Genomic DNA, 10,259 nt, shown 5'->3' on the forward strand with positions numbered 1-10,259 from the left:
GTGAGCCATAAAGCCCACAGGAAAAATAAATAGCACGTTGTAGCAAGTTTCAGGCCAAGAAAATGGGATCCATCCTAAGCCATGGGAAATCGTTCCTTCAAAAGCTCCTTTCTGGTAGGTAGAGAATTCCTGTTACAAACTTGTGTGTGACCATGTGACTCAAGGTGTAGTTGGGGAAGAAGAGGCCCTGAGAGTTACATGGTGCCATGACCTGGTGTCCTGGTGTCGTGACCACCTGGTATTTAGAAGAAGTCCCAGCTTGTCATTCTAGCCAACGCTCTAGCCCACTGCTCCAGCTCCCAAAGGCTTGCATGACAAACTCCAGACTTGTTGGGTTGACACATACAACCTAGCCCCTGCACCCTACCCCTCACCTCCAGCCACCTCCCCTCCTCATTCCTCAAGATGCCCCAAGTCCCTGTGACCAGCCATGCCATTTCCTTCCCACGGATTCTCCCCTGATAGGAAGGAGAGTCTGGCCAACTTTTGTTCTTCCTTCCCCACTTAGCCTGAGAATCACCAGCTCTGGTCATTATGAGCTGCCGTCAGATCCCAGCGCCCCTCGTCTGAGCTCCCGAGTCCCTGCTATTTACCTGCCTTATGACCGGCTGCACCTGTAACCTTTGATGTACCTGTCCCCAGGCTTCCTAGACAATGGGCCCCAACCAATAGGCAAATATCATTTGATTTCCTGTCTTCAATACCTAGCATTGTACCTGGCACACAATCGCAGTCTGACAGGGAGTTATAAGAGGTTTACGAAGTGTGAGAGACCTAACTTGATAGAGGCTTACGTGTCCACCATATGTGAGTCAGTAGAGCCAGGAACGAATCCTGACCCTACCGCAGTCGAGCTGCATGACTTGAAACAAATCTCGCTGTTCCTCCATTTCTTATTTTTACAGTGACAGTATTAGGTTAGGTCAGTGTTTCCGTGGAGATTTTGATGTACAACCCTCCCAGCCAACACACAATGTAGATTCACTGAGAATGACTCTGGCACCTAAACCAGCAGTTCTCAAGGTGTGTTCCATGGAAGCTCTGGGTGGGGGAGACCCTAGGAAGCTTTCTAGGGTCCAAGAAGTCAAAACTATTTGCATAATAAAATTAAGACATTATTTGCCCTTTTTACTGGTTAAAATGTCTTCTAATGGTTCAAAAGCATGGGTAGGTAAACCCGTTAGGGCCTTAGCATGAATCAAGTCAGTGGTACTAAACCGAACTAAGTAATCATATTTGCTGCCATGCACTCGTGGTAAAGAAAAAGCCAGTTCCATGTCAAATCGTCCTTAATGAAGCAATAACACAATCTTTTGAACATTCTGCATGACGAAGCAGGAAGTGCAGAAAGCATTTCCACTGTCTACACAGGAGGCCTAGGTCAGCTCAAGGAAAAGCACTTTTATGATCGCCTTTGTGAGTCGAATTAGCCACTTTTCTCATGCAACATCATTTCTACTTTAAAGAACCACTGACAGACGGACAACAGTTATTCAGAACTGGATATTTGGCAGACATTTTTCTTAAAAAAAAGAAAAGACCAAAGTTAACTTGTCACTTCAAGGAAAATAACTGACAGAATTTGTTGCCAATGATAAAACTCAAGCTCTCAAGTGAGAATTGGAATTTTGGAAAACTTGCATCTGCTACTGTGAGCTCTTTAGCTTCCCAATTCTTAGAGGCTTTGATGAGAGTGTGGTGATATTGACAAATGTGATTTTGATATTGTATGATGCATTATGGCAATATTCGTAAGATCTGCATAACTCAGCCAGCTAATATTTTCCAAATGACTAATGCACGATAGTTCAAAATGATGGCAAAAGATATTTCAAAGTGCAACAGAGGCCAAAGGATTTGCCCTCAACATTGTAACTGACCTTGGAAAAACTACCACCTAGTGGAGCTTTTGTGAGGTTTAAAAGAACCTCCACAGTGATCTGAGAAGAGCCTGAAAGTGCTTCCTCCTTCTATATTTTCTTCATAAATTTCAACAAAAACCAAAGATCACAATAGATAGAGTGCAGAAAATAGAATCCAGCATTCTTCTCCTAAGTCAAACATTGAAGCGATTTGCAAAAAAAAAATATAAAGCAATGTCTCTCTTCTCACTAATTGTTTTATTTGGCTAATAGTTATTTTTCATAATAATGGGCTATTTATGCTCACATGTAATAGACTTATATTGCCATTTTAGGCGAATCAAGAAATAACCATCTATTAAAATTTCCCCGGGTTAATTTCCAATACAGTAAATGCCAATAGATAAAAGCTCTCTGGGTCTTCAATCGTTTTTAAGATTAAAAAAGGCTTCCTACGGCCAAACTGTTTGAGAACTTCTCACTTAAGCCCATGATGAATCAGATTTGCTTTGGGAGCTAAGGAAGCTGAGGCTTCTGGGAAAGCAGCAGCCCTGCCCAGCCTCCCTCGTGTGGAACCACCCCAGGCTGGGAGGGTGGTGGAAGGACCACCCTGTATGCCCTGATGGTGGTCCTGGGTGCCTCTGGGAGGGACTGCAGGCCACCCAGCCCCCAGAGCCACCTCCCCCTAGTAGCCTCAAAAGCATCCAGACCTTCATGTGACCCCCACAATAGGCATCTGAAGGAGAGGCTGCAACTCCCTGAGTGGGGGCCACCTTCTTGCAGAGAACTGCCCTGTAACAGCGGTGGGCAGCTGGGGGCAGAGGGGCGAGACATGCACAAGTAGATAAAGGGCCAGCATTCTCCTAGAACTTGCCACCAGCAAAGAGGCACACCTTGTAAGAAACTGCCCGGAAAGCTATAGACGTACAGAAAGACATTTGTCTAAGCTACCAATAAAAATAAAACACAATAGGGGCACCTGGGTGGCTCAGTTGTTAAGCGTCTGCCTTCGGCTCAGGTCATGATCCCGGGGTCCTGGGATCGAGCCCCGCATCGGGCTCCCTGCTCGGCGGGAAGCCTGCTTCTCCCTCTCCCACTCCCCCTGCCTGTGTTCCCTCTCTCGCTGTGTCTCTCTCTGTCAAATAAATAGATGAAATTAAAGAAATAAAATAAAAATAAAACACAATAAAAATAATTTTCAGCCAGCCATGTTAGAGGAACATTCATTCCATTCTCTTGATGGAAAATGATCTCATTAAATCATTGTCATATGAACAGGAAAGCCACAAGTAGCCAAAGATGCAGGGAAAAATATAAAAGTAGGTCAATAATTAATGATAATAATAATAAATATGTTCTACCTTTTGGACCTTTGATGTTAATGTTATCTGTCAGCTTTTAATTTTTTTTTTCCTCATTCTAAATAAGGACTCACTTTTGTAGATAAATTGTTATTTGTAATTTTATATTATTTTTTAAAGGAGGCCCTCCAAATTCCTTAAGTTTCAGGCCTTATAATACCCATTTCTACTCCTGCTAAATTTACCTTCCATGTATTCCCACCAAACAAAGCTATTTCTCAAGCTTTACTTTCAATGGTCTTTATTAGAAAAACAGTTTTCTCTTTTATATGTATAATAATATCATAATATTAAGTATTTTTTTTTAAATGTTCTAAGCCCTTGAATATTCCGATATACTCTTTGGGGGAGTAAGTCGCCCCATTGAGACATACTAACCAACTTGATTTCTCAAAGCCCTTGAGGTTCTGATGATTTTAGGCAGCCAGATAAATCAGCAAGCACACTCATGGCCAGGAATGGAGTGGGGAATGGGGAGACAGGCAGCATTCCTTGGTAAAAGTTAAAAAATAGAAGCTGTCTGTTTTCAGCTACTTTTTAACTAGACCTTATTTATGGGAAAAGCAGAGAAGATGGAGGGAGTGGGCGAGGCTTAGCGAGGGGCTGGGATGGAGGAGGCATAGCAGAAGGAGGATGAGAGACAGCCCTCCTGATTGTTTCTGGCTCGGTTTGTCAGTGTATTTGAAATGATGTTTTTTCAGATATCAGAATGTCAGGAGCATTTCTTATTTAGTAAGAACAAAATCCTGAAAATGTAGAGGCAGGGGCCCTTGAACTTTTTAGGTCATAGAGTTCTTAGGAATTCTGATGAATAGCATGTACCCTCTCCCCAGAAAATACATGCAGACACATGTACACATTTTCAAAGATGATCTCAAAGGTTCTCAGAGCCTCTCCATCTACTATTCATTTATTCCTCTTCCATTCATGCATATGTAAATCAGGCAGACATCCATCCCTTCCCCCATACTTGATTATATAGTGGAGAGAATATTCCCATTCACAGCGGCTCTACCCAGAACCTCTTCTCAGGGACCCTACCCTCCAAAGTCCACCTGGTGGGTCCAGGTATGGGCACCTGACCAAAGTCAGCCCAGAAAACCCTCTGTCTTAGGTGTCTGGAATGGAGACACTGAGAAACTGGGTCTCTCTATCAAATGATTGTGATCTCTTAAATTGAAAGGGCATGTAGAAAATTTGGGAAGAAATTGAAATTAAGAGACTTGCAGAGAGAGCCAGGAAAATAGAGTGAACATGAAAAGAGGCACAGAGATGGAGAGAGGCCCACCGACCTTCCATGTCCTGTGTGGTGTCTCTGTGCTTTCTGCAGTTGAGCTCTGTGAATCCTACTAACGCCCATCTCTGACTCCTACTAACTTCCTTAAACTTTAGCTCACAGAGTGAATTGTTGATCCTTGCAAGCAACATCCTGCACTAAGTTCCAGACACTTCACCTGTGTCTTCACAAATGGGTGAGGAGACTACCATTATTATCTCCATTTAGAAGTGAGGACACCAAGGTTCAGAGACCTCGGTTACCCATTGCAATCAGAATAAAATTCCCACTCCTTTCCATCTTTAGCCACCTATATATTCTGATCCTTAACCATGTCTCCACTCCCATCTCCTATCAGACTCTCGATCGTGATGCTCCAGTCACACTGAGTTTTCTTCTGGGTCTCGAATTTACCAAACCCGGTCCCACCTCAGGACCTTTGCACTGGCTGTTCTCTCTGCCTAGAACACATATGATTCCCTAACTCAAATATGGCTTCTTCCTGCCTTTCAGCTCAAATATCACCTTTGTAGAGAGGCCTTTTCTGACTATTTCAGAGAAACTGACATCTTCCATCCCTGGTCACTATCAAGTACCCTATATTTTTACAGCACTTAGCACGATACTTGCTTATTGTCTGCCCCCAGCCTCACACTGGAATACACATTCCAAGAGAACAGAGTCCTCATCTGTTCCCTTCACCACTGTTCCCAGTGCCAGGAATTCTGTTTGGCACACACTAGGAGCTAAATAAATACTTGTTGAATAAGTAAACTTGCCCATGTCAAACAGCTAGTAAATGATACCGGCAAAATGTAAAGGTTGATCTGACTCCAGACGCTTTACTCTTCCCAACCTATTAGCTGCTTCTCATTGTTAAGTCCTGATAAAGATTTTAGCCAGAAGGTTATAAAAGAGTGGTTCATAATTAGAAATCTATAAATCTAGGTTATATGGGAGAGAAATAAACAATGCAGGCAAAGGATGAGAAACATCTGTTTCTGATTATATCATATAAAATAAAATTTATGTCATAAAGTCTGGAGACATATTTCATTTTACCTAATCATTCCTTTTTAAAAGTTGTGTAGGAATTGATGGGTTTTTCTCTTTCAGCTAAAATTCTATTTTAAAAGCACCAGGGAACTTGTTATTTAAAAGTAGCCTGAAGCAAATCCTTTTGCACAGCAAATGCTCTTGCCTTAATTTGCATTTTATAAGCTGAGTTTTCTGCACTACAGTTTTGGGTTTTTTTTTCAATGAGTTCTAATATGATGCAATTTTCATTGCTGGTTGAGCTGGTTAGGTAGGCTTTGCTTTTGGTTTAAGGATGAGTTTCCAATGCGATCACATACATGTCTAGTGCTGTATATACAAACGTATCCTTGGAGACTCAATTAAGCACAGGGTTGGTACTTCAAGATTATCAGATGTAAAGCCTAGCCACACAGACTCCAGATATGGCCTCCCTGAGGTCTTGGTTCCTGGACATCTCTTTCGGATTCTCTTGCACCCTTTTGCACCCCTCCTTCCAGTGTCCTAACATCTTGGAATTCCTGTGGTAGGGCTTCCTGGGCTTCCTGATTGGGAATGCCATGAGAAATGCTCCTTGGGGGCAGGAAGAGAAAATGGACCATTCCTCTCAGGGAGGGCATACCAAGGATCCGAAAAGGAAGAAACCACTTCTATCTACTTACACATGGAAAGCTTTTTTTTTTTCCCCCTGGATTCACAAAGATACGTTGAACATCTTAACCAATCAGGGTTCCCATGGCTGGTCCCGTTGCATCTGCTCTGTAATGTGGGGGCATGCAAGCGGCCTTCTGTAAACAGCGCCTCTCAACCACCCAAAAGCCACGGACTGAACACGTTTATTGTTTTACCTCTACTCATGTCTAAGTGCTCCAGCTGTATCTGGTAATTTCCAGTTATTTCTAGATCCCTGGCCTTTCTCCTGGGCAAAACAGACTCTTTTGGACCACCTGAGAAGCTGAGGCTCAAAGTTCTAACCAGGAATTCAGATGATACAAGCATCGTGGATCAAAAATCAATCACCAAAAGTCAGTCCCCCCTCCCTCTTATAAGCTGGTCACTAATATTTATGGGGGTCCTCAAGACAGGGCTGGACAGTGCCCCACACTGGCGGTTGGGGAGACCAGTCCGAAAAAGGAACAGAGGCAATGCCATCCACCAAATGATGCTAATATTAGAAAGCCAGGTGTCCTTCTCTGGGCAAAAAGAGCATCTTAGAGGAACATCATCTCTTCAAGATGGAAGGCACAGTCACCTGACCAGCGCAAAGTAATGCCTATTAATGTCGAATGTAGTCTAATCCTAGCGTCGCACCTGCATATTCGAGGGGAAACAGCACTTACTGAGTATCTACTGTGTACCTGGGGATCGATTTTTCCACTCAGTTCTCTCTGCAACCCTGGAAGAGGGGTGCATCATTCCCCTTCTATCAATGAGGAAGCAGCTTTAGAGAGGTGAAGCAACCTGTTCCAGAACACACAGTTCTAAACCCAGAGCCAGGACTCCAGTCCAGGCGTGTGGGTGCACACCGTAGGGCTCCTCCTCCTCTCCCCAACCCAGCTGAGGACCGCCATCTTGAAAATAAGCCAACAGTGGTCATCACCTTCAATCACACGCCTCACATTTGGTGAGCGCTTACCACAGGTCAGGCATTTTTTCTAAGCATCTCGTTTGTCCTATCTCGTTGAATGCTTGCAACAGCCCCGATGTGCTTAGCTACTTCTAGGGTCATTATTTTATGCTGAAAACACCTGGGTCACAGAGTGGTTAAGGAACTTGCCCAAGGTCCCAAGGACTGTAGGGGAGGCACCTCCTGCTGAAACCAACTATGACTCCCCAGGGACTCGCAGCCATACCTGGTGACTTCTCTCAGTATGTGTACCCTCTTTCTCAAGCTGGTTCCCAACCCACCCAGCAGTGTCCACCCACACCTACCTTCCTCCCCTTCCTCTGAGACTGACAGTCCCCCAGTAAGGGCTGCTGGCCCTCTGGCAGGCTGACCTTCTCCTCTCTAGTTTGTGGCAGAGCAAAGGATCCCAGTTTCCCATCTGACGTGGGCCTTTGGCACCTAGTTCCCAAGTTCCAGGTATAACTGTAGTGTTTCTGTAGATTATTACATCACCCAGGCAAAATGGCTTCTTCAATTACTTAATCCCCCAGGGTTTTTCGCAGAGACAGTAACCTGCCTCGCCAGTGTTCTTCTGGGGCTTTAATAAGATCATTATGGAAGGAGCCTGGCCCAAAGTTAAGTGCCTAAGATAAGACTATGCTTTTCCTTCCTCTTCTTGCTGAGTTTACCCTTTACAATATAATAGCAATTTAAAAAGACAGTCTCAGAGTCTTCAAATTCTTCTCTCCTCAGGGCAGCCTAGGGGGTGGAAAAGGAGCACTTCAAGAAACAGATACCACACCCTGGCCTGTTGCCTACTTTGCTGTGCACTCTTTAGCAGGTCACTTAACCTTTCTGGGCTGCAGTTTTCTCATCTGTAAAATGAGGAGATCTGGGCCAGATGATCTCTCAAGCAAGTCCAAGTTTTCTCTGATCATAATTATTAAACCTTCCTCCTTGAAATATTTAGAAATGAGTATTCTTTGCCTCTGTGAGGCCAGAGCTACTTGTTCCCACCCCAACCTCTGGTGCTTTTAAGAAAATTACCCTGGAGATGCTGTGGAAATGGCCCGGGGCTGCCTTTCCAGAAGAGGGTCAGACACATGACGCATGAGCAGTTGGCCATTGTGTAGGGCGTGGAGCCGGGGCCCGGGCAGCAGGGGCCTGTCTGCCTCCTCCTGATTTAGCCCCACGGACTGCAAGTCCCCTGCACTCTCGGCTCTAATTATCTTATTCGTAAAATGGGAATAGGAAGGAGTGAGGGAAAGTTTGCACTAAGCATTTTAAACTGTTTTGACATTACAAAAGCCATGAAAAAATATAGAAAATTTGGGAATAGATATTAGGAAAAAAAGTCATCCAGCACTTCATCTTTCTAGTTCAGTTACTAGTCATTACTAGTTTGGTCTTTCCCTTCATTTGTGTGATCTACCCAGTAACTACATAAGTTTGTGGGTTTTTTTGTTGTTATTGTTTTGTTTCTGGTCTTTTGGACTTAATATTGTCATAAAATTTTGCAGGTTGCTTCACAATCTTTGCAAGCATCCCATGTAATGATGCGTATTTCTTGTCATTCCATTTGACTTTTGGGTTATTTTTGAACGCTAAAGATAATTGTTTCTTTTATTATTTATAAATATAGGCTATGTTTCATCTTTGTGTGTGTGTGTGTGTATAGATAGATATGTTTGTTTCTAAGGGACTAGATTCTCAAGAATAAATTCTCTAGAATGAAATTACTGCTTTAAAGGATTTCATCATTTTTGCAGCTTTTGGTACATGTTGTCAAATTGCTTTCCAAAAGGGCTACACTGACTTAAGATGCCATCAGCAATTACTCATTTGCTGCATCTTCACCAGAATTGCTTATTATCATTTCAACGTTTTGTAGATTTCATAGGCAAGGCAATGCCAAATTGTTTCAATTAACTGAGGAAGCCAATCATTTTCCCCCATTTTTTTACTCTTCCCTCTTCACAGGACTAGGAGATCCCGGAGACCCGTCAGTCCAGTCCTCTAACATTTGAAGGCTGGGAGCCTTCAAGAAGGCAGACAGAGAACAAACTTAGAGAGTCAGACAGGATACCCCATGAAGATGTAAGTAACCTTGTTCAGCATTTTCTGGGTGGAAGCAGAGAGGAAAAACTGTAACAGGTAACTAAAGAATACCTAAAGAGGGGGGTGCCTGGGTGGCTGACTCTTAATTTCGGCTCAGGTCATGATCTCAGGTCATGAGATCAAGCCCTGCGTGGGGCTCCATGTTGGGTGTGGAGCCTGCTTAAGATTCTTTCTCTCTCCCTCTCAAAAAAAAAAAAAGAAGAAAAAAAGAATTCCTAAAGAGGGATTCTGGCTAAACTCAAAAGGGATACCCCTCTTCTGTGAGGTTTTGGCAGCTCCATTTATGTACATTGGAAATAAGGCAGTTGCTTTTTCTTCTGTGATCAAGAGGAGCGAATAAGAATTCATTCATGACATTAAAGGTAGAATACTTATTCACACGGGCTGCGTTTAGGAATTGAGACTAATACCTTCCTTAAACACAGATACGGTATAGCAGATTTATTCTGTATCTAGCTGGTATGTCTAAGGTACTTGAACTGATATCCCTACCAACAACCAACTGCCTTGATCAAAAGGTTAGTAAAAACCCATGACCTTCAAAACGCTGGAGTCTTACCACCGGGGGGGGATTCTCCATCTTCCCTTAAATATACTTACTTCAGTTTTTCCCAGGTCTCTTCACCAAATTTCTCTATCACAAAGGATTGCAGACAGGTGTTGATAAATCTGTACTAGAACACAAAACAAGAGGGAAAATATGAGTAATGAAGCACGAAATCCCCAGTCATAGACATCTGAACAGTTTCTTTTAGGAGAAGTACAAAGGCATCTTCTTAACGAAATGAATTATACTTTTTCCCTGTTTCTTGTGAGTTTATTGGTTTGATAGTTGTGCTTCTTCTCAACTTAGAGAAGTCATTTCCATAGAGAAAACCTAGGAGCTAAATTTGAAATCAGACTAGAATTAGAAGAGGTTCATTGTAATCATCTCCAAAATGGGGAATCGTCTGGTTAGAACAAAGAGTTCAAAAACACAACAGGGGCATGGGGTTCGAGAC

This window comes from Mirounga angustirostris, unplaced genomic scaffold (genome assembly GCF_029215605.1).
Source record: "Mirounga angustirostris isolate CCGP_5_RB_7025 unplaced genomic scaffold, mMirAng1.0.hap1 SCAF_3, whole genome shotgun sequence".
NCBI lineage: Eukaryota > Metazoa > Chordata > Mammalia > Carnivora > Phocidae > Mirounga > Mirounga angustirostris.